This window comes from Urocitellus parryii, chromosome 4 (assembly GCF_045843805.1).
Source record: "Urocitellus parryii isolate mUroPar1 chromosome 4, mUroPar1.hap1, whole genome shotgun sequence".
NCBI classification, from domain to species: domain Eukaryota; kingdom Metazoa; phylum Chordata; class Mammalia; order Rodentia; family Sciuridae; genus Urocitellus; species Urocitellus parryii.
In genome coordinates, this window is record NC_135534.1 from 85,930,089 (window position 1) to 85,953,237 (window position 23,149).

The 23,149-nt window shown below is 35.5% G+C and overlaps 1 pseudogene; it reads right to left on the bottom strand.

Annotated features, from left to right (window-relative positions):
• Positions 1-953: 953 nt before the first annotated feature.
• Positions 954-19,657, bottom strand: LOC113192585 (AKT-interacting protein-like; annotated as a pseudogene).
• Positions 19,658-23,149: the final 3,492 nt, after the last annotated feature.

The following is a 23,149-nucleotide window of genomic DNA, read 5'->3' on the forward strand; positions in this document are numbered from 1 at the left end:
TCCTTAGCACAACATAAAAATAAATAAATAAAATAAAGGTATTGTGTCCAACTATAACCAAAAATTAAAATATTAAAAAAAATCTGAGACCTAACTTAGGAGTATATATTTTAAAACAAATAGTCACTAACAGTCAAACACAGCTAATCACAGTGAGCTAACTGATTAGACCATGCCCATATAAAGCAAATACCCCATCACTTCATGCCCAAAGAAGGCTGATGCCTCATTGTAGCCAACAGAGTAATTTCTCTACTATATGTCCACATTCAATCTATAGAAGTTCCCTGATCACCCCACTGGGTAGAGCTCTCTAAACACCTGGTTCTGACAGCTCTTTGATTTGTGAATTGTTCCTTGCTCAAATAAACTGTTAAATTTAAATTGTCTCAGTGTTCTTTTAAAAAAACACTTAAAAATTTGACCTTACTAGGAACCATTTTAACACTTTTTGTTTTGCCATAAAAATTAAGTATGCAATGAAAAAAAAGTATAAACAAGTGCTCTCACTTCAACTAATATGCATGTCTGTGACAGTAGTTTGTAAGTCAGTATGACAGTAGAACTTAGGTTGAAATTCACATGATCTCCCACTTTAAAGGTCTCTGCTATTTGAATGGGCTATATACCTGTCTACTTCATATCTTAACTATGCACCTACCTAACAAACACTGATTTTAAAACTATTAAGTAGTGTTGAACTATTTGCTATGTTAGTTTAAAATGAGTGCAACTTAGCTTTAGCATTATATTCAGAAAAATAAGCCTCATGATCTTCAGTTTCTAATAGAAGTAATGTATCACTTAAAGAGAGGGTCCCTGAATTTGCTGTTAGAGCTTACATATATGTGGAAAATGATACTAATCAGTCATTGTTTGCTGTTTTACTCTTCAGCAGTCCTTTGCCAAAGTTCAGCTTTAACCAAATCAGAGTCTAGCATGATATACCAGATTCAGCGTCTCTTAAGGGGTACTGCTTTTTCTTCTCTACTAAAAAGTTGGACTGACCCAGACTTTACCCATGATAGGCTAGCAGCATGAACACTAATATTGTGAGTTTCCTCGGGCTTTTTCTGAGTCAATATCTTCTCTGGATTCAAAAACAGAACCATTCCATGGAGAAAAGCTAATTGCATGGAGTTCTTCTGTTTTGGGTTGGTCAAATAAATGGGCAGTGCAGATCTTAACACAGCCATCTGAATTCCTTTTCAAAGGCTGAATGTCTTTTTCTTTTTTTTTTAATATTTATTTTTTAGTTTTTCGGCGGGCACGACATCTTTTTTAAATTTTTTAAAATTTATTTTTATTGGTTGTTCAAAACCTTACAAAGCTCTTGACATATCATATTTCAAACATTAGTTTCAAGTGAGTTATGGTTCATAACTGAATGTCTTTTTCATTAAATGCTGTACTGCAGCCTCTGGGCATAGGGGGCTTGCTCTATTATCCATCTAGGAGAAAAATTCTCCTTGAATGCATTAATACTTGGCAAATATAATTATGGTTGTGCCTCCATTTCACAAATACTGTCTTCACATCCAGTTCACCTGAGGTGGAATCAACTAGTAGTGAAAGTCAGGAATATCAAACAAGTGACCATCTGGACAGTTATCAGGAATGTAAATGGTAAACTTAAATGTGCTATATGAATGTTAATAAGAACTACATTACTGCAAAATGATAAGGTGTTTCCACAAACAAGATAAATTTAGCAAGAAGAGAACACTCCATGAAGAACAGTCCCTATGAAGCATGGGTGACATTTATTGATTGTGCTGCTGGGGAGAGACAATATAGTCTTAGTTATGGGCAATCCATTTTTTTAAAAAATATTTTTAGTTGTAGATGGACACAAAATCTTTATTTTATTTATTTGTTTTTGTTTTGTTTTTCATCTTTTTTCTCTTTTAAAATTTTATTTTAATTAGGTATATATGACAGCAGAATGCATTTTGACTCATTGTACACAATTGCAGCACAAGTTTAAATTTCTATGGTTGTATAAGATGTAGTGTTGCACCATATGTGCAGTCATACATGTACTATTTATTTGTTTTTATGTGGTGCTGAGGATCAAACCCAGTGCCTCATATATGTGAGTCAAGCACTTTACCACTGAGCCACAACACTACCCCGGGCAAAGCATTTTTGGAAATAGAAGACAACTATTTCTTTGAAGCAATTTGAGAAGGGGTAGTTTTTATGTGCCCTGTTAATATCTCCACTTCACTATCAGATCATTAACATACAGAGCTTGCAAACATGTTCTTAAAAGGGTTCAAACATAGACAGTAGCAGTGTATTGTCAAACTCACACCCTCAGCATTCACTCTACCCACCAGCCCATGGGGCAGTGCACTTTATCCAGGACTTCTCCGGCAGCATTTCCAGAAACAGTGCCAGTCTGGCTCCTGCTGTCTCCCCACCCTTCCCTGTCTTCAGCTTCTGTAGTGTGTGTGTTTTATATTGAAAGGGATTAAAGGACAGTCTGACTTGTCTGGGTTCCAGATTTTCCTTGCTTCTGTAGAGAACTCTTAAGAGAGCTTACAGAAGGACATTGAGAGTAGCTATTTCCTTTCACTTCCCTGCTTAGCTGCCATCTGCTGTAGCTGGCAGAATCGGGGTCATTGCTCCCTCAAACACATCCCTTCTCCATTTTGCTAAATAATTCTGAGTATTTTGTGACCAGAGATTTCTGAATCAATTTTTAGCCGCAGTTTAATGTGGACATATTTTCATTTTCATTTGGGTGGATATTCAAGAAGTTGGTCAGTACTGCTCTCTGGTTTTCAACATGGTCAAAGATGAATCTAAAGTGCTCAGGCAATTCAGTCATTCACTTGGAATGCTATAATATCCTGAAGGACTGAGCCCTCAGTGCAATCTTTTCTAAAGGTAGCAGCTGCTTGACATTGGTTAAGATTTGCTACTATAGCACATAAGAAAGGTTCCTCCAAGATTCAAGTACTTGTGTGTGTGTGTGTGTGTGTGTGTGTGTATAACTGCCTTTCCATGCCAAGAACACATCTTTATTTCCTAGGAGTTCAATATTTCTGTTGGAGGCTTAAGGTATTTTATAACATATTGTCTTAAAACATTAGACTGTGTCTGAGTCAATATTAAAGCTTAGGACATTACAGTGTCCCATGTCCATGAAATCTGCTACCAAGTACCATGTTGTTTCTCAGAAGTTTAGAGCCTGAATTAAGGACCTTAAAAATAACCTTCTATAAGGTGTTTACTTCTTTTTGACCTTTTCAACTTTCTGCCCTTCAATTTATACCTACCTACAGATATTTGTAAACATTTCCAAAATCTCTCTTTAAACTGAGTCTCAACATGGCCCCCTGTGTTTGTTCTTCTTATTTTTATTCTTAATTAAAAGCGATCATTAACTTTATTCATCTTTCTATACTTTTTGTAAAATAGCATATCGGCTATGGTCTAAAAGCCAGTAAACTGAATTTATTGACATTTTTATTAGTGCATACATAATACAACCATATATATAAGAATATTTTTAGTGAGCTTGAGTAGATATCAATGATAAGCAAATAGAAAATTCTCTATGATGCTTGAGAGTAGGGACGGAAATATTTTCTCACAATCCAGGTTTCATAACAATGGAGGATTTGGGGTAGCTAGTGAAATATTTATAATTCAATGAGAGACAACATTGTGGTTCTTGGTGGTGCTCACTGGAATCTTGCCCCATCTGTTGCTCAATGCTATTGTTGAGGCTGATCCTTTGCCATCATGTAGGCACTGACCCCTGGGTAGAATCAAAGGTCTTCCTTAAAATGGTCCTCTGAATTGCTGGAAGATTGGACTGTGTAAAACTTCACTGGTTCCCAAACTATAGTGCTTAATTATTGGCTATGGCTATAATCTGATGCCTACATTTGTCAACTAAATATAAAAAAAAGGCGTAAATCTCAATGATTCATGGAAAACTGCAAGTTCCCAAGGCCATCCTTTCCCTCAGGGTTAAATCTCCTTTACTTTCTCAACTCTTAGAATCAGGTTCTATTCCCTTTCTCTTTGTGGGAGCAGACTTTATTCCTATACAATAGGTTGACTGGCAACTTCTGTTTTCAGCTATGCAATCAAAATGCCAGCAATCATCGCTGAAGGAGAAAACCTTGACTTTTTAGGATACAGCAGGGTAAAATAGCTCTTACTCTTTTGTATTTTTCCAATAATAAATTAGTATTAATAATCAATATATGTTTATACCACAGTCTGTATCCCTTGTATTTGTTTACATGAAAATAGGTCATAGGTCATGGTAGATAACCTTTACTCTTTTTACCATTGTATCTCTAGATTGATGGGAACATTGCAGACATTATCCAACACTTAGTTTTCCTTTGGACTGATTTTATTTTATATGTAGATAATGAAGAAATGTAGAAAAAAGCTATAATTGCAGGTTTCCTATTGCTGATTATATTCATTCACTGTGAATACATCAATAAACAAAGCAGACAGAAATCCTTTCCTTTGTGGAACTTACACATTTGTGGAGATAGAAAACAATCAAAACAAATAAGTAAAGTACATGGTATAACAATTGCTGGTAAGTTCTAGGGAGAAAATCAAAGCAGAGATGAAGTGGAAACGTGAAATAAGGTAGTTGAAATTTTTAATGAAGTTGCATAGGAATAATTTTATTATTGGAAGGATGACATTTGAGCAAAAATCCAGAGTAAGTGAGGCAAGGAGTTGTGGATATACAGGAAAAAAGAAATGATTAGCCATGAGGAAGAAGCACTCCTGCTTTGAAAACAAGCAAAGAGGACTGTTTGATTGGAGTGGATTGACTAATAGAGAGGGAGAAGGAATAGAGGAGTAAGGAGGGTGGGGTTATATAGTATATTTAAGGCCATTGAAAGGATGCAGTCTTTTTATCTCAACAAAATGGTCAACAATCATATGGTTTGAGCAAAGGAGAGGAAAGATTTTATTTAAATTTTAATATCATCACTCTGATTGCTCTGTTGAGAATGGACTATAAGAGGAGGTGAGAAGCAGGGAAGATTCATATGATTAGTTAGGATTCTGTTGAAATAACCCAAGTAATTGACAATGGTGGCTTGCGCCTGGGATGCATATGGAGAAATAATGGAAAGTAGGAAATTTTGGATCTATTTTGAGAAACGTAGAGCTTCAATGATCAAATTCATCTTAATGGACTCAAGATTCTCTTTTCACTGTGTTTTGCATTTCCAATCAGTATTTCCCAAAGAAATGCTAAAATTTGAGACCAGTTCAGTTTAATCAATTGAACAAAGTTTAGTTGAGGAATAAAAAGATCCTAGACCTGGGTAATATTCCAGATTAAAGATGGTTCAAAATGCCCATCCCCATGATGCAGAAGTTACATTTCTAGCTAGAGAAAAACCTGTAGGTTATGGCATACTGAAACAATCTGACTACAGTTGGCATTTGCTTTATGTGAACATGGTCTGATCAGTTGGCACCCTGAGACAGGCTGAAGCATAAACTGATGTAATTGAAACAAGTTGTTTAGTTATAAATGTATGTTCTTAGATTACAATATAATTTAATTAAATTCAAGCTATTATACAGTTCACTATGGGTAGAAGCTGCATTGGACCAATTTGTGTTGTATGGGGGCTGTTTTAGGACAAATTTATATCAGTTCAATGGAAAATTATGAGAGAGGAAATGATTGAGCTGGGCCTGTGAATGACCTATTAAAAATGCCTATGTTAAAGAGTTATAAGATACCCAAGATGGTAATGGTTTTACTTGGGAAGAGCAGAAAGTTAAGACTCTCACTAAATTCTTGGTTTACTGTACCATTTAGATTTCACTGTGAGTTTTACAACATCACAATACAAGTATTAGTGGTGGATGAGTACTTGTGCTGCTACAACACAGCATGAATTCTTCCTGACACCTATTGGGTTATATACTGCGATATCCATAAAAGAACTCCAACTAGTCCAGTCATTACTCTTGAGAATGAGAAAACACCTACTCCTCTTAAAATAATAATAAAGAACAGTGGGATACAAAGTCCCATTAAGAAGATCACATGCAGAATTTTGCTTTACTAATTTGCAGAAGAGAAAACATGCTTCAGTGAAGTTTGTCAGAACAATGCCACATGGGGCTCTATCATGAGAAATTAATAGACAATCAAAGAAAACCAGAAACCTTCCAGTTTTTTTTTTTTTTTGGTAGATTCAGAGCTAGGCTCTCATTTATTTCTGTAGTTTCTCTTAATAGTCTAGTAGTTTCTGCCATGCTGCAATTTCATTAGAGCTTTGATCATACCAGTAATATAAACTCAAACTTTCTGCAAAGGCTTCATTGCCCTAAAGAGTCAGTAATTGGCCAAATGGCTTTTAGAGTTTTGCTTGGATTCATCACAGTACAAGTAAAAATTAATTACCCCCACAGTTTCTGCAATGCCATAATATAAGGGTGTCAAAACTTGTCTTTCTAAATGGCATTTTGTAGTATCACAGTAGATATGGGGTTGGCTATAAATGTGATTTGTGGAAACCATTAATGAAGTACTAGACCTAATTGACTTCTTTTAGCTTTATGACAACATAAAAAAAGTTCTGCACTAGTGATGATAATTCTTTTGAAGTCCTCCAGTTGGAATCCACGGCTGTATATTTTTCCAGTGAGGCAAGACTTAATGTTACTTAGAATTTGAAATGCAGGTGTAGCTAACTGAACAATATGGCAGACATTTCTGTTTTGATTTTTATCATTATTGCTATCATTATCTTTATCTTCTTTGTCTACTGAGTTCTTGCTATATTTGTATCACTGTAGTAAGCCTTGTTGTGGATATTGTGCTGCACAGAAAATAGAATTCACACACTGTTGGATGAAGGAGTGTATTTTTTTTAACCACCAATAAATCTGACTTATAAAAGTGTTTTAGTATTGGAGGGTCTGTGTTTTCCTCATAAATATTAAAACTCTAAGACTCTAAGCAAGATTGATTTTTCTAACTTTGAGGCTTTGTTTGGGTAATTAATGTTATAATATTTTAAAATAGATGGAATATTTATAAATGATAATTGTTTTGTATATTGAACTAGGACAGAGCTTGAACCATGTGTAACAATCCTCTGTGCTTTCATCATGCTTTCTATTTTCATTTTGAAAGTATTGCTAATCAAGGCAGACCAGTCATTTGTTGGTAGAGATGAAAAAACAAAATCATATTTCAAAAAAAGACTATGAAGTAATAGCAAAACATGGTAATGGATTAAATGATAACATAAACATAACAAACTGGGGCAATATTTCTTTGTTTTGTCTGGGCTTCAGATTTTGGCAAGTTCATTTTTATCCAGTTTTAGGCTTGAGATCTTTGTTCCCTTGTTGGCTATCATTTGAGAGATGCCCTTATCTCTAAAGGCCTCTTGATGATCCTTGCACATAGCCTCCTAAAATTCAGAACCAGCATAGGGGCATCAAAATTTTCTCACTTTGCCATCTCTCTGACCTACTTATCTACCTTTCTCTTCCATGTGTGTGTGTGTGTGTGTGTGTGTGTGTGTGTGAGAGAGAGAGAGAGAGTGTAGGTGGGAATTTGACCCAGTGCCTCCAGTGTGATAGGTAAGTGATCTACCATGGAGCTACAAAGCCAGCACCACCTCCCCCATTTCAAGATTTTAAGTGATTTCTATTCAGCCTACCCAAATAATTCAGGATAATTTCCCCATATCATAGATCTTACCTTTTACATGTAAGGTAATACATTCATAAGTTCTGGGCATTCAGATGTCTTTGATGGGGGCATTAGTCTGACACAGGAGGCACCTTACATAACACTATAGGGTAATAAGCACATTTGCTGGCTTTAAGAAGCTCCTGTTGGGCTTGCTAAGCTGATCACTGTAAACTTGGAACTACTAGTAGACATTTTCCCAAGCTTTATGGAGGAAGCCCTTTTTCCTAGAGAATGAACTAACACCAAGCAAAGTGAAAGGAATACAGAAAGGCACACACAATAACCTGGCAATGATTTAGAGCAATTAGATATAGTCTTGGCTAAAACTAGTTCTATCCTGAAGTTTTATGTATACAACAGAGAAACAGAAATCCCTTAACTATTTAGATCTTTGGGGTTGTGTCTTTATTCCTTATAAACAAACTCCAAATTGGTAGGTTGACATGTTATAAGTAACAGAATCTGAAATATAGAACTGACTGAATTGAGCTTAGAGTACAGACAGTAATAGCAGGACAGGAATCTTGCTATTCCTGGATGGAAAGTTTCTATTTATTCTATTTTTATAAGTAGCAGAATAAATTCTAGCAGATTAAACAGTTATCTCTCATTGTTTTAGTCAGCTGTTTTACTGCTGTGACTAAAAAGACCCAACCAGAACAATTGCAGAGGAGGAAAAGTTTATTTAAGGGCTCATGGTTTCAAAGGTCTCAGTCTATGGACAGTCAGTTCCTTTCCTTGGGTCTGGAGGTGAGGCAGGACTTCATAGTGAAGGAGTATGACAGAGGAAAACAGCTCACATGATGATCAGAAAGCAGAGAGAGACTCCACTCGCCGGATACAAATATATACCCTAAAACCATGCCCCCAATGCCCTACCTCCTCCAGACATACCCTACTTGTCTTCAGTTACCACTCAGTTAATCCCATTAGATGATTAATTCACTGATTGGGTTTTTTTAAGGCTCTAACAACCCAATCATTTCCCTTCTGAACCCTCTTGCATTGTCTCATACATGAGCTTTTGGAGGACACCTCACATTGAAACTGTAACACTCATACTTGGTAAATTAGATTTAGAGACCAGACTCTGAAGTATGTGTTACAAAACCCATAAAATGCTAATGTGTATTGACAAATTTTTGAAGGCTTTGTATAACTTGTCATTGGAAAGAAGCATTGATTTTTTTAAATATTTATTTTCTAGTTATAGGTGGACACAATATTTTATTTTTATGTGGTGCTGAGGATAGAACTCAGTGCCTCATGAATGCTAGGCAAGCTCTCTACCAGTGAGCCACAACCCCAGCCCCAAGAAGCATTAATTTTTTTAAAGAGAAGTCTTTCTACCTTTGGCCAATGACCTCATAACACTGAGCATCAGATTATTACAAGCATAAAAGGATTTTCAAAATTTAAATTCTCTTACTCTGAAGCTGCTGCATGCAAAAAGAGGAAGATGGGAACTATAGAAGGAGATAAGGAGGGAGCCCAGAAGAAATAAAAGAATACTGTATGTAGGTTTCTTCTCATACCTTCTTTGATGTACTAATTGCATGACAGAGTTTATATTCTCCCTTATGGTAAAGTACCACCCACTGGATGCAATCCGGAGTAAAGGAGCAGATTGCTTATGCTTTAACATAGGAGAATTTATGGAAAGGCAAGAGAGAAAAAATTAGCCTGAAGCCTAGGACTGTGAAAAGACACTCATGACTTTTTGCTAAGGTCAGTATCCTCTAAGATTTATGACTTTAATTATTAGCAAATATCATTTCCAGAAATTAAGTAGACTAATGGGCTGCCATGCTTAGAGAGTTTTAATATGAAGGAATCCTAGATAGTAAAACAAAAACCTATGAAAACTCAATACCTAAGGCAATTCCTATGACTCCATAGCCCTGACAATGACAGGGAACATAGCCAACTTCCCCAGTTGACCGTTGACAGAAAACCCCAGAGCAGGCAAGAAATAAACCAAAAGCTATTTTAACCCATTGAGTGTTTTCAGGTTACTTGCAACCCTAAAGCGACCTACCTTCAGTTTGATTGACACATCTTCTTTTACAGTTTTTCTTTCCTTTTGCTTTTCAGATGTAATTTAGTCATAGGTTGATGCTCTTAGAAGAGAAACATGTGTTCTTCACTGTTCAGGGTGGGGCAGTATTTTCTCACTTCCATATTCTCACATGGAGAAACTGTCCTTATAGTGAAAATGTAGGGATTCTCTTTTTGTCCTTAATTATTCCTCTTCAATGGGCAGAAAAGCCAACAAATTAACATGATATTGGTTGAAATTGAGAAAGCATGTCTCATCCTCTTATCCTTTCTCTAGGATCTTCTTGATCTTGGAGAACAAGTTTTAGTTTGTTTTGGTAGCATGTTAGGCTGAGAAGTTTAGGCTTCATTCCTAAAAGGGAGGGCCTGCTGTTACCTGATTATCTCTGGAGTCTGTGGATAATTATGCTACATTCAGGGAAGAAGTCATAGCAAGTCATTCTGACTAGGAGCAAAAGTCACATTTCTAATTAGTTTTCAAAATGACCTTAATGTTCATTTTTGATGTCTAACTCTTGAGTCTACCTCTTAGCTGATTTTAGATTCAGGATGTGAAAAAGAAAGCATATATAAGTGGTTCTAGAACTTCAGCTGAAGATGGTATTGAATGGGGATTTGTGTTGTCACCCTTTAGTTGCTAGTATTTTTTAAAAATTTTTGTGGGCATTTTTTTTTTAATATACAGGAATATTCTCTGTAATTGTGGAGAAAGTTAGACATAGATGTTTGGCAACTTAAGGTGGAATGTAGTAAGGAAACCTTGATTTTTGTAGGTTCAGCATTTCTTTTCTGGAGAATGGAACAGTTCTATTCTAAAAGAATATAGGAATTGTCAGTTAATATAGTATGTCCTCCACCAGGCATGAATCCCAAGACTGACCAGTCATAATATCTGGTGTCTTACAATAGTGAGCAGTCCGAAATGTGGGCACTAACCCAAGCAGACCAATGACAATTATGAAAAGAAACCCTTTATTTCCTTTTGTTGAGGTTTCAGTATGGGTAATAAAGATTAAGAATTGCTAATGATCATCCTCATTAGTTGCATAAATGAAATCAGTTTATAGATAGATGAAAAAATTTCCACTGTAGAGAGGAAAGAAATCTTGAAAATGGAGAAAGAGAGGGAACTCTTTTAGGCATCTTTTAGCTTTTAGTTCTAGGCTCGCCTGAGGCCAGTGCCACATCTGGATATCTCAGTTAAACAGCAAAAGACATTTTTTATTAGAATAGTTTGAGTTGGGTATCTGTCACTCATCTGCCAGTGACTTTTAATTAACAAAGAAGGTCATAACTAGGAGCATATAACACTGAAAATGAAAGAATTTCTAGGACCATTTTTTGTTTGCTGTTTATAACTTGTTATGTGGGAAGAAGCAATGGTAAGAATACAGAAAATCATCTTAAACTTTACCTGAAAAACCACTTTAAACTTGTTTTAAGCTATATAGGTGAAGAAAACCCATCTACAATAGGAAAAATGGAATACAAAAAGATTTTTTGATACTTTCCTAGAGGATAGTGGAATTTATCGATTGCCAAGAAAAATTGGCTCTGTGAAAAATCTGTGGATGAAACAAAAAAGTATTGAGAGATATAGAAAGATTAAAGTTTCTGATTGGTAGCATTGAAAGAAACAATCAGATTTTGGAGAAGCACCAGGAAGAGTTCACATGAGGGTTAATCTCAGAATATATGTTGATTAGAAAGAAAAATGTGAAAACATAAATCAGAATTTCAAGTAATAGCTATGCCTATAGTGAGAAGAATTTGGCTAATCAGCAATTGGTAATAGCAGAATTATGATTGCATTTTGTTCTTGAAATATATTTATAGCTTTAATTTTTTTATTTAAAATATGTACTTTAAATGTTTGGTGATCTACTTTTTCCATTTTTTTTTTTGGATAAAGATGTTAAATTTTTGCTGCTCAAGTAAAACTGTTACTATTTTACTAATGTAACCAATTCCTTCTTATGTTATATGAATTATTAAATTTGTTGCATACTTGGAAGGCTTAAAGGATTTACAAAAGAGACAGGAAGATTTACTTTCTTCTTTTGAGTAAGACTCAAAGATCATTTTTCCTGAGATTTTTTTCATCATAGTTTTACTATTCATATAAGAAAATCCTACTTTGAAGAATCATTATTACATATTGTTTGGCTATGGTTTCTTTAATTTTTTTTTGTATTGTGTGAGAGTCTTGTCCTATTTCAGCTTATTCTAGTATCCCTCATCAATTAAAGTTATTGGGAAATTCATACTATGGAGCTGGCTCTCAGAGTGAGCTGTTCAATATAATATCATTATAGCTTTTATTGTGCATTAAAGCATATGATGACATCTGTGTAAATCATTGTGATGTATTATTTGATCAATGAAAGACAACTGTCATTCTATGAGATTCATTTTTCACTTAATACTCTTTAAAACCTCTGTTAGAGTTACATGTTAAATTAAGAGTATATTGTACGAATTTAGGCAAAGCTTGACTTTTATCCTGGTGATTGTATATTCTATCTGTATCCCAAATTCAAGCAATTATTTTATGACACATGTTGGCAAAAAGTGTAATAGTTCTTCAGACCTAATTTTTTTTTCCATCAGACAGCCTGAATTTGAAGTCAAACTTTCCCAATTACTGGTAAGTTACTTTGAGACACCACTTTTTCATGAAATAGAGGTAATACTTACTATCATTTGATTGTCTTGAAGTTTAATGAGCTCATATAGGTCAGACACTTTATACAGATTCTTGTACTCTGAGAATGTGAGTCATGATGGTGATGAAGGAGTAGGAAAATGGGGAAGTAGGGGGAGAAGAAGAAAGTGAAAACAATGAGAAAAGAATTATTCTATAGCATCCAGGAAAGGAGCCTTTGAGTTAGTACACAGTGAATTCACACAATGCACGAAAAAGGGTCTCACATAGCCACAATTTCCTGAAGCTTGAGTCTCTTCAAATCTTCTCCATGACTTGAGGATTGATGTGGTGGTATCTAATCACAGTAACAACCATCCCTTGGTGGTTTTGCACCTATGTACCTTATTGCACCTATGTACTTTATAGCAAAGGTAATGGGTATATCCTGATTGTGAAATGAGAATCATGAAAAACTAATGCCAATGCTGCTATTTGCTCTCATCCAACACTTTGAGAAGTGCTATTTGCCCTTTCAGACCTGAAAACACATTTTTTAAAAACATATTTCGTTAGTCATTGATGGACCTTTATCTATGTATTTATTTATATGTGGTGCTGAGAATTGAACTCAGTGCCTCACAGGTGTTAGGCAAAAGCTCTACCATTGAGCCACAACCCCAGCCCCTGAAAACACAATTTGCTGCTCCATCAGACTCTCAGTTTCAGAGAGACGCTCCTATGATTTTCATCTTTTCCCCCCTCAGTTCCTGGTGTAGTATTTGAAATGTACCAATGTGCTCATTACATATTTACTAGATTAATGTAATTTTATTTCTCTTAATATTTATTATAACTTTTACTCTAAATGCCCTTGGATGCTTCTGTAGGGAGATAGGCCTATTTTGAATAAAATTGCTTTTGGATATTTTCAAAAATTCTTTTTAAACTTCAGTTCTAAATGTACTCACTGTTGAGCTTGCAACATGAATATTTCCACCATATAAGAAGTCCATTTATCTCAGTTTGCTTATGACATGATCCTACATCTAGAAGACAAAAAAAAAAAAGACCTGTATCAGAAGACTACTAGAGCTTACAAAAAAATTTCGCAAAGTAGCAGGATACAAAATTAACATATACAAAAAAATTAACATATACAAATCAATTGCTTTCCTATGTGCCAATAAGGAATCTGCAAAGGAAAAAAAAATCAGGAAAATTATCCTATTATCAATAACCTCCAAAAACAAACAAACAAACAAAAAACCCCAACCAACCAACCAACCAACCAACCAAACAAACAAAAAAACAAATTTAGGAATAAGTCTAACCAAGGGGGTAAAAGACTTCTACAGTGAAAACTGTAGACTTCCAAGGAAAGAAATTGAAGGAGAACCTAAGAATTTAGAAAAGAATCCTATGTTCTTGGATAGGCAGAATTAATATTATTAAAATGGCCATATTACCCTAGTATTATGCAGATTCAATGCATTCCTTATCAAAATAACAATGGGATTCTTCTCAGAACTAGAGAAAGCAGTCCTAAAATTCATTTGGAAGAATAAAATACCCAGAATATTTTCAGTAAGAAGAACCATGCAGGAGGCATCAAAATACCTAATCTCAAAATATAATACAGAGCTATCTTAACAAAAACAGCATTGTACTGGTACCAAAACAGACGTGAAGACCAATGGAATGGAATAGAAGATACAGAAACAAATCCACATAATATAGGTATCTGATACTGGGAAAAGGTGCCAAAAACATACATTGGAGAAAAGATAGCCTTTTTAACAAATGGTGCTGAGAAAAATAGAAATCCATATGTTGAAGAATGAAACTAGATCCCTATCTCGCATTCTGCACAAAAGTGAACAAAAAGTGGATCAAAGACCTAGGAATTAGACCAGAAACTTTGAAATTGCTAGAAAAAACATTCCAACATGTTGGCACTGGCACTGACTTACTTAACAAGACCTCTAAAATGCAAGAAATAAAATTTAGAATCATACATGGAATGGCATTAAATTAAAAAGTTTCTGCAGAGCAAAGGAAATAATTATAAATGTGAAGGGAAAGCCTTTAGAACAAGAGAAAACCTTTGTTAGCTGCTGCTCTGACAGAAGATAAAGATCCAGAATATATAAAGAACGCAACAAATTTGACACCAAAACCCCAAATAACCCAATTAATAAATGGAGAAAAGAATTAAGATACTTCTTAAAAGAAGAAATACAAATGCCAAACAAATATACGAAAATTGTTCAACATACTTAGTAATTTTGGAAATGCAAATCAAAACTACATTGAGATTTCATCTCATACCAATCAAAATGCTAACCATCAAGAATACAAATAATAATAAATGATTGAAGAGGATTGAGTAAAAGGCATAGTCATACCTTGTTGGTGGGACTACAAAGCAGTGCAAATTCTCTGGAAAGCAGATTTTTGGAAGTTCCTCAAAAGACTAGAAACACAACTTACAAATGACACAGCTATCCAATTATTTGGTTTGTGTCCTAAAGAACTAAAATCAGCATATTATAGTGATAAAAGCCACTTCAAATTTTATAGCAGTGTAATTCACAGTAGCCAAGTTATGGAACCAGCCCAGGTGCCCATTAACAAATGAATGGATAAAGAAAATGTGGTATGTATACACAATGGAATTTTACTAATGAAGCCAGATTTAAAGATAGGTAGTTAGTGTAGTTAGGTAAATCTGGTCTAATATTGAGTAAAATAAAAATGAAGGCCATGTTGAGAATGGAGTCTGGGAAAAGCAGAACAACTCTTGGAATATTAATGACCCCAAGGCCCAGAGCTCATCCCAAAGAAATGTTAATGAAACAGCTCCCAGCAAAGATGGAGATGCGAATCCAAAACTCCTTCCTGCCCAGATTACTCCTCAGGCCCACCTGCCCCTTACCTTTTGGGCCTTCCCACCTACATTCCATCACTGAAAGATAACAGGAAAGCTGGATGAAGACCTTAGCTATAAAAAGGGGAACACATTTGCCCTTCCACGGATTCCATCTCTTGGGTCCCCTTCTTCCTCTGGGGAGAAGTCTTTTCTGCTGTCCTTTAATAAAGCCTCTACTTTCTACTCTAAACTTGCCTCCGCATGCTTCTCTGTGCTTCAACATTGGGGAAGCAAGGACTCGTCACCGGTAAAACAATGGTAACACTCAGACACAAATAATAATGAAATTATAGCATATGCTGGTAAATGGATGAAACTAGAGAACATCATGCCAAGTGAAATAAGCCAAACTCAGAAAGTCAAGGGTTGAAAGGTTTTGACATATACAGAAGTTAAACCAAAATTAAAGGGAAAAAATATGGAGAATTCCATGAAAATAGAAGGGCAATCTGTAGATTAGAGGAAGGGGATTAAGGGGGAGGGAAGAGTGAAAGGAAAAAGGAGAAACAGTGGAATGAAATTGACTGAATTATACTATGTCCATGTATAATTGTAGCAGAATGAAGTTCACCTTTATGTATATCTATAAAGCACAAGTTAAAAGAAACTATAAATAAATAGAAGGAAGAAAAGGAGAATAGGAGGTGGGAAGAGGGGAAGAAAAGAAGTACTAGAGATTGAAATGTAGTAAATTATATTCCATGTATATGTTACCACTGTTTACTGGTGAGGAGTCCTTGCTTCCCCAATGTTGAAGTATAACACCAGAGAAGCACGCCGAGGCAAGGTCAGAGTGGAAAGTAGAAGTTTATTAAAGGACAGCAGAAAAGACTTCTCCTGGAGGAAGAAGGGGACCCAAGAGATGGAATCCATGGAAGGGAGGTTGTCTCCCCTTTTTATAGCTAAGGTCTTCTATTAGCTTTCCCGAATTCCTGTCACATTCCTGTCCTTTGTTCTGTCAAGGGTGGGGCACAGGTGGGCCAAAGGAGTAATCAGGACTGGAAGGACTTTTGGGTCAGCACCTTCAAGTTTGCAGGAAGCTGTTTCATTAACACTTCTTTGGGATGGGCTTTGGGCTTTGGGGACATTAACATTCCATGGGTTGTTCTGTTTTTCCCGGACTTCATTCCCAACTTGGCCTCCATTTTGGATTTTACTCGATATTAGACCCAATTTACCTAACTACACTGACTACTTATCTTTAAATCTGGCTTCATATGTATGATTTTGTCAAAATGAAACTCAATGTTATATTACTATAATGCACTGATAAAAATATAAAAATGAAAAAAAATATTTCCTCCAGAGTGGATTCTTTCTTCATTGTGGTATATTGCATTACTGATCAGGAAATATTCACTTTATTGAAGGAATTTACTTCTCTACCTTGGTCATGTAACTTGCTTTGGTCAATGGTATGCTAGAGATGCATCTTACACTGAGGCTTACAAGGACTTGCATGTTTGGATTTCCAACCCTCTTGGACTCCTGATTTTCACCATGAGTAAATGAAGATGACAGAGATGTGGAACAAATCTAGTGCTAATTCACAGCCTGAAACTATTTATTTATTTACTCTGAGATTGTGGTCTTATTATGTTGCCCAGGCTGGCCTGCAACTTGCCACCCTTCTGCCTCAGCCTCCTGAGGAGCTAGAATTGTAGGAATGTGCCACCATACCCAGTACATTTACTTTATTTTATTTAGCCCAATATTTATTCAATTAGTTTTTGTAGAAAAAAAATTATTCAATTAGTTTTTTCTACTCCGAGAAAAGCACTGTGTTACATACTTGGGCTGCAAAAATCATCATGGTATCACAGTTCCTGCTTGGTGGATTTATAACTCACAGATGTTGAGGCATACCTTGCCAAAAGGAAAGACACTACCATTTTGTATCTGGATGATCAGCTTGAAGTCAAAATATAAAATTTCTCCTATATTTTATTCTCTATTTTAGAAGCCAGGCATTGTGAACTTTCATATTTTGAAAAATTCAACCTTTCTTCTTTTGTATTAAAAGACAATTGTTTCCAAATGATGGAGAGGTGTCATGATATAGCCTCTAAGATAAAGGATACTGGGTTACATGGCAGATTACTGATGCTAGTTTTCTTTGAAATTTTGGATACATTCCTCTGAATCTATTTTGTCTGCTGTAAAATACTGAAAGCAATGCTGAGTCACATTGCATTGGAAGTGGGAGGAAAGATTCCTAAATGATTATAAAGTGTTTTGCAGAGAAAGAATCATGTGTGTACCAGAGGTGACAAGATTGTCCCATTAATCCTTTTCATGACAAAGAAAATGTTGCTACTTAGGGAGATGATGTGTGAGGGGGGAAAATGGGGGAAGGCGAAAATAGAGTGGGAATGTGAGAAGAGTAGGATTAGAAAAGTGAATTATCCTCTTTATCTAAAAGAAGACAAATTTTCCAAGGGATATGTTTATTGTACCTTACTTTAAATAAAGTGTGAAGAAAAATGTTTTACGTGAGCACATTCATTTTTAATGTATGTCAGTTTTACCTGTGTGTTTTCTGTATGGGTACTTGATGTTTTATTTAAACAATATTTAAACATTTAACCAGAATGACATTTAGTTTATGAGCATTCATATAAGAATTTTTTAGATTAAGGCAGTTGTCTTATATTTCATTATTTGGAAAGGAAACTTCTGTCTAACGCCTCATTTAAGATTCAGTGGAATCTTTCTTGCTTCAGTAATTTTCCTATTAAATTACAACTATTAGTGCTAGTTCTTCACCCTAAAGGAAACCAATAAAATCACCCAAACTAATGAAGTTGTTTCCAACAGCAAGCTCCTCGTTATGGGGGTACTTCTAATTACTGTTAAAATGAACTGGAACAGAATGTTTCCAGAATGGTATGTCCCAGAGCTATAAACCAAAACCGTAAACAGCTGTGCTGCTCCTTATCTATTCATTTCACCTTCGAAATCACAGCACATCAACTAATTTTTAAATGTTGGTAGACAAGAACAAGAATGGTTTAGAAACAAAACAGGAAACATTAATAAAAGTTTCTCATGTTGTTATAATAAGAGCATACTGGCTATGTTTTTGTTTTGTAAATAGGATTTATTTTCTCTCCTACACATTATCTTATTTGCTCACACATTTATGTGTCTCCACCAATTGCCAAGTTTAGGTAACACCTTGGTCAAGGCTGCATTCAACATTGATGGGGATGCATGGGTGATGCAGCTCATGAAGCAGAAACACTGTCAGTGCTGAAGCAGCTGGTACAGAACGGCTTCAGATCATATTTAATTAACGTTTGCTTGGCTTTCTATTGTAATTTTGTACCTAAAGCAATACAAAGCTGAAATTCTGTCCAAATCAGAAAGTGGACACTCTGTAGAATAACAATAAATCATGCTGTTTTTGTTGACCCTAATTAATTCTAAATGTGGATTTCTAAAGAGAAACACATGGGTTAATTTAGTTGATGAATTCCCACAGCCATAAAAATTAAACACACAGAAGAAGAAAAAGTCACAAAGGTTTGAGGAAGAAGTGATTATGGGGGAAGTTAAAAGATAATAGCAGCAGGTTTGGAAAGACTTTGTAAAGGCAGTCTTAAAATTCAACCTCTGCTTTGCCCCAAGTGAAAGGGAAAGAAAAACAGCAGTGTTGATTCTGAGTATAATAATATTTCAGATTTGTAGTTTATAAATGAGAAAGTTTATAAATTATGAAAATATATGAAATGCACATAAAAAGACTATGTAGGTAGAAGATATGGCTTTAACTCTGGGTTTTGTCCAAGAAAGAGTGGGTATCTAAGTCCACACTGTTTCCCTAACTAGAAAAGAGAGGTAGCAGAATGAAGCCCTTGATCTGCCCAGTATTGTCCAGGTCCACCTTGCCTCTTTTCCCCCATGATTTGGGATACTTATGCTTTATCCAGGAGCCATTTATGATTATGTATCATTCAGGATCCATAAATGATTTATTTCCTTTGTGGAAAATTCACATGGATGTAGTTGCATAACAATTTCAGAATAAGGGCTGTATGTTTTTATTTAATAATAAAATATGTAATAAAGACAATATTATAGATTTGTATTGTGTTACCTTTGCTCAGCTGAAACTGTTTTTTCCCCCAGTACATTTTTCCCTTGATAGTTCTTGCCTAAGTAGGGACCACTCAACATTTTGGCAGGTGGAAGTGAAGCACTAGCCACAAGCCACATTCTCACTTATCTGTTGGCTCACCTTGTTGGCATAGGCAGCAACTGGACCACAGCCTCTTCGACTTCTGCCAGACATGCTATTTCAGCTCCTCTGTTAGCCAGCTCCAGAGTTAGAAACTTGATGAAGAACTCTAGCCTCTGCTAAGGATCAACTTGATAATGCTGGAAACTTGAAGGTCATGAGGAAATTCCAGGCCATCTTTGTGAATCCCAAGACATGCAAGACATGCAAGACATGCAAGTCATGCAAGTCTAGGTGCTGTTCCCGTTACCTCATATCTATCTTTTCCTCCTGACAACTTTGCAAATTTTTGGCTCTACCACTAAATACAAATGGAAGAGCTTCATAGACAATGTGTAACTATCTCCAACAACTGCATAAGGTAGAATCTCTCTAAAAAAAAATTCACACACACACATATGCATATATACACATACCTGTGTACATGCAGATAGATAATTTTGCTGCTTCTTTGGCCAAAATCTGACTAATACAGATTCCAAAATTTATTTCCATATTCCTTGAGAAATAATTTGATGTCCTTTGATATGTTTTTGCAAGAAACTGGATGGAATTGGCAATTCCTATGGACTATATAGAAGAAAGATTTCATGGCCAAAGTTCAGAAATAATAACTACTGAGAAAATGGGCATATAAGACCATAATTTTTATGGTAATTATTAGCACTGCTTTAAAAAAGTGAAATTAGGGGTTACCTTAAGATGTAGTGAATTCATTGATGGAGGAGCAGTGGGAAAGGGGAGGTACTAGAGAATGAAATTGACCAAATTATACTGATATATTATGAGCATGTATGAAAATGTAACAGCAAATCCAGTGCTATGTATAATTGTAATGTACCAATAAATGGAGAAAAAGATCTCAACACACACACACACACACACACACACACACACACACACACAAATACATTGTAGTTCCTTGCCCTGAACATTTTCATTCAGCAGCTAGTGACTTGAAAAGGTTGACAGGGAGGGATGTTTCTAATTTTTTTTTGTGTGTGTGTATGTGTGTGTCCATACATGTGCACACATGCAAATGAATTGTGCCTTCCTGTATGGCCATGCTGTTTAGAAAAGCTGCTCTGTTGGAGAATGTTACTACTTGTCCCCACTGTTCCACTAGAGAAGTTGAGAATCACTGCTGTAGTAGGCAGTGGGGCCTCTTGTACACCATCAATATCATAACAAGACCCAATTTATAGCTTTGTGGAGCACAGTTTTGGAATATGTATATATTTATTTGATACTGAATTTATGCTCATGAAAACAAGTCTCTATTTTACTAAAAAAATTATGACCCATTGAAAGACAAAAACACATAAAAGAGGGGGCATTTACCATGGAATCTTGAAGCTGTGTATCAGTGATATAAGTATCAGCACAACAGAAAGCACTACTCCAAAGTAAAGAACAAAAAAATAGCATATCATGATCTTGGTACTCAGAATTTGGAGAGATTGTCTTTTGAAGATATTACCAAGGTGGAACTTAGAAATTTATTAATTTTAATTCTAGACTCACAGTTTTCTTCCCTTAGGAGTACAAACACTTCCTTTCCAAAAATAAAATTGTTAAAATTTCTACCCTGTAAATATTTGATTTGACGGAGCTATGCTTATCTTTCCTTTAGTCCTTCCAAGTTGCTCTGCTTCTTCACATCATCTGTGATTCTTCTTTCCCAATCAGTCCATCTTCTCTGTAAGACAGTGAAATTGGTAATGCTTTTTTTTTAATGACTACAACACACACTATTTTTAAAAATCTTTCTGGATGTGAAGATCAAATTCAGTTCTTAAGTGACATTTAGTTATCCAGGGAAAGGACAACTAAATGTTAAGGAGTGTGTGTGTGTGTGTGTGTGTGGGGGTGGTGTTTTAGGGGTAGGAGGGCATTATTAACTTAATTAAAGTTGTATGTTAACTTTGAATGGGATAACACATAAAAAGTTCAAAAGGCACAATGCTGACTTTATTTTATGCAAATTTATTGAAAGGGCCAATATTTTATTTGTGTATATATATATTTTTTTCTCTGAACTTATTTTTTTATGAACATGATGCTTTCCTAGATCATTCTACTTTTTCTTATTGCTAGAATTACTGAGCTTAATTGTCAATATTGACCTTTATGTATATTCTTGAAGTTTAATTATTTTGAAAATAATTCATATGCTCTGTGCTTTTGGTTAGAATTCTTTCTCCATGCCAGAGGTATCTGAAAGTTCAAAGTTAACTCTGTCTTTGATGTTTACTTGCTGTTCTTTGAAGGAAACTGTGTGATTTTGAACAGAATCTCTGGGAAAAACTTTATCAGCAGAATATCCTGAATATCCAAGTATTCTAAACAGAGATTATTGTAAAGATGTCAGAAATCTCAAGTGAGATCTTCCTGGTCAATATTGAGACAATAATAGATACATTTCAAATAAAACTCCTATTTCTCCTTTTAGTACAAAATCTCTTTCATTATTAGTAAATAGTACAATAATCTATTTACATAATAAATACAATCAATAATAAATACATAAACTCAGGATCTATTCTTAGTTTCTTCCTTTTTTAATGCTCCAGATCCAATCTCTCACTATAGAATGTGCCTCCATATGCATAGTTACTTTTTCATTTGCATGTCTCCCTCTCTACCTATGGCAGCATCATTCCTTGCTACATGAATACAGTTTCTCCGTTTGCCTTTTTATGAATCTATTCCTTTCTCAATAGCCAGAATATTTTCTTAAAAATATAAGCCATATCATGTTACTATTTAGCTTTACATTGTGTGGGGATGAGTGCCAATGTCTTATTTTGCTGTGAAAGTCTTTACCTGTCATGACTTTTGTCTACTTATCCCAAATTGAGTTATAATATTTACTCTGTAGCTTCCTGTGCTCCTACTCTGTGCATATTTGTCGTCAATCTCTTGAATACTTATGCCAAATTCATTGCTGCCATAGGAACACTGTTGCCCCTCCCTGGAATCCCCATGTTCTGTACTGCATGTGGATGATTGCTTGCTATCAATCAAATTTCACCATAAATGTCACCTCCTAAGAGAATAACTCCCTTAGACTGTGACCTGAAAGAGCCACCTCACTTGCCTCCTAAAATTCTCTTAAAATTACTGTTTTATTTTACCTTATTTTACATTATTATAGACATTTTCATATCTGTTTGTAAAAAAAATTCTTGAGTACAAGGATTATTTTTTTAAAGCCATCACTTTTAGTCCTGTCTTCTTGTAATTTTGTTCTTTAAGTGAACCTGAATTATTGAAGGGTTTTAAGCAAAGGAATGGCATGTTATGATGTCTGTTTTAAATGATTATTTCTGGCAGACCTGCGACTGGCAGAACACGCCCAGCGGCCTGCCGTCCTGGTAGACACATCACCGCAACTGGAGGAGGGGCAGAGCAGAGCCACCGCCCGTGCTGCAAGGTAGGCAGACCTGCGAACGATCGGCAGAACACGCCCAGTGGCCTGCCAGCGTGGTAGACACATCACCGCAACTGGAGGAAGGGCCCAGCTGCCGCCCACAAGGTAGGAAG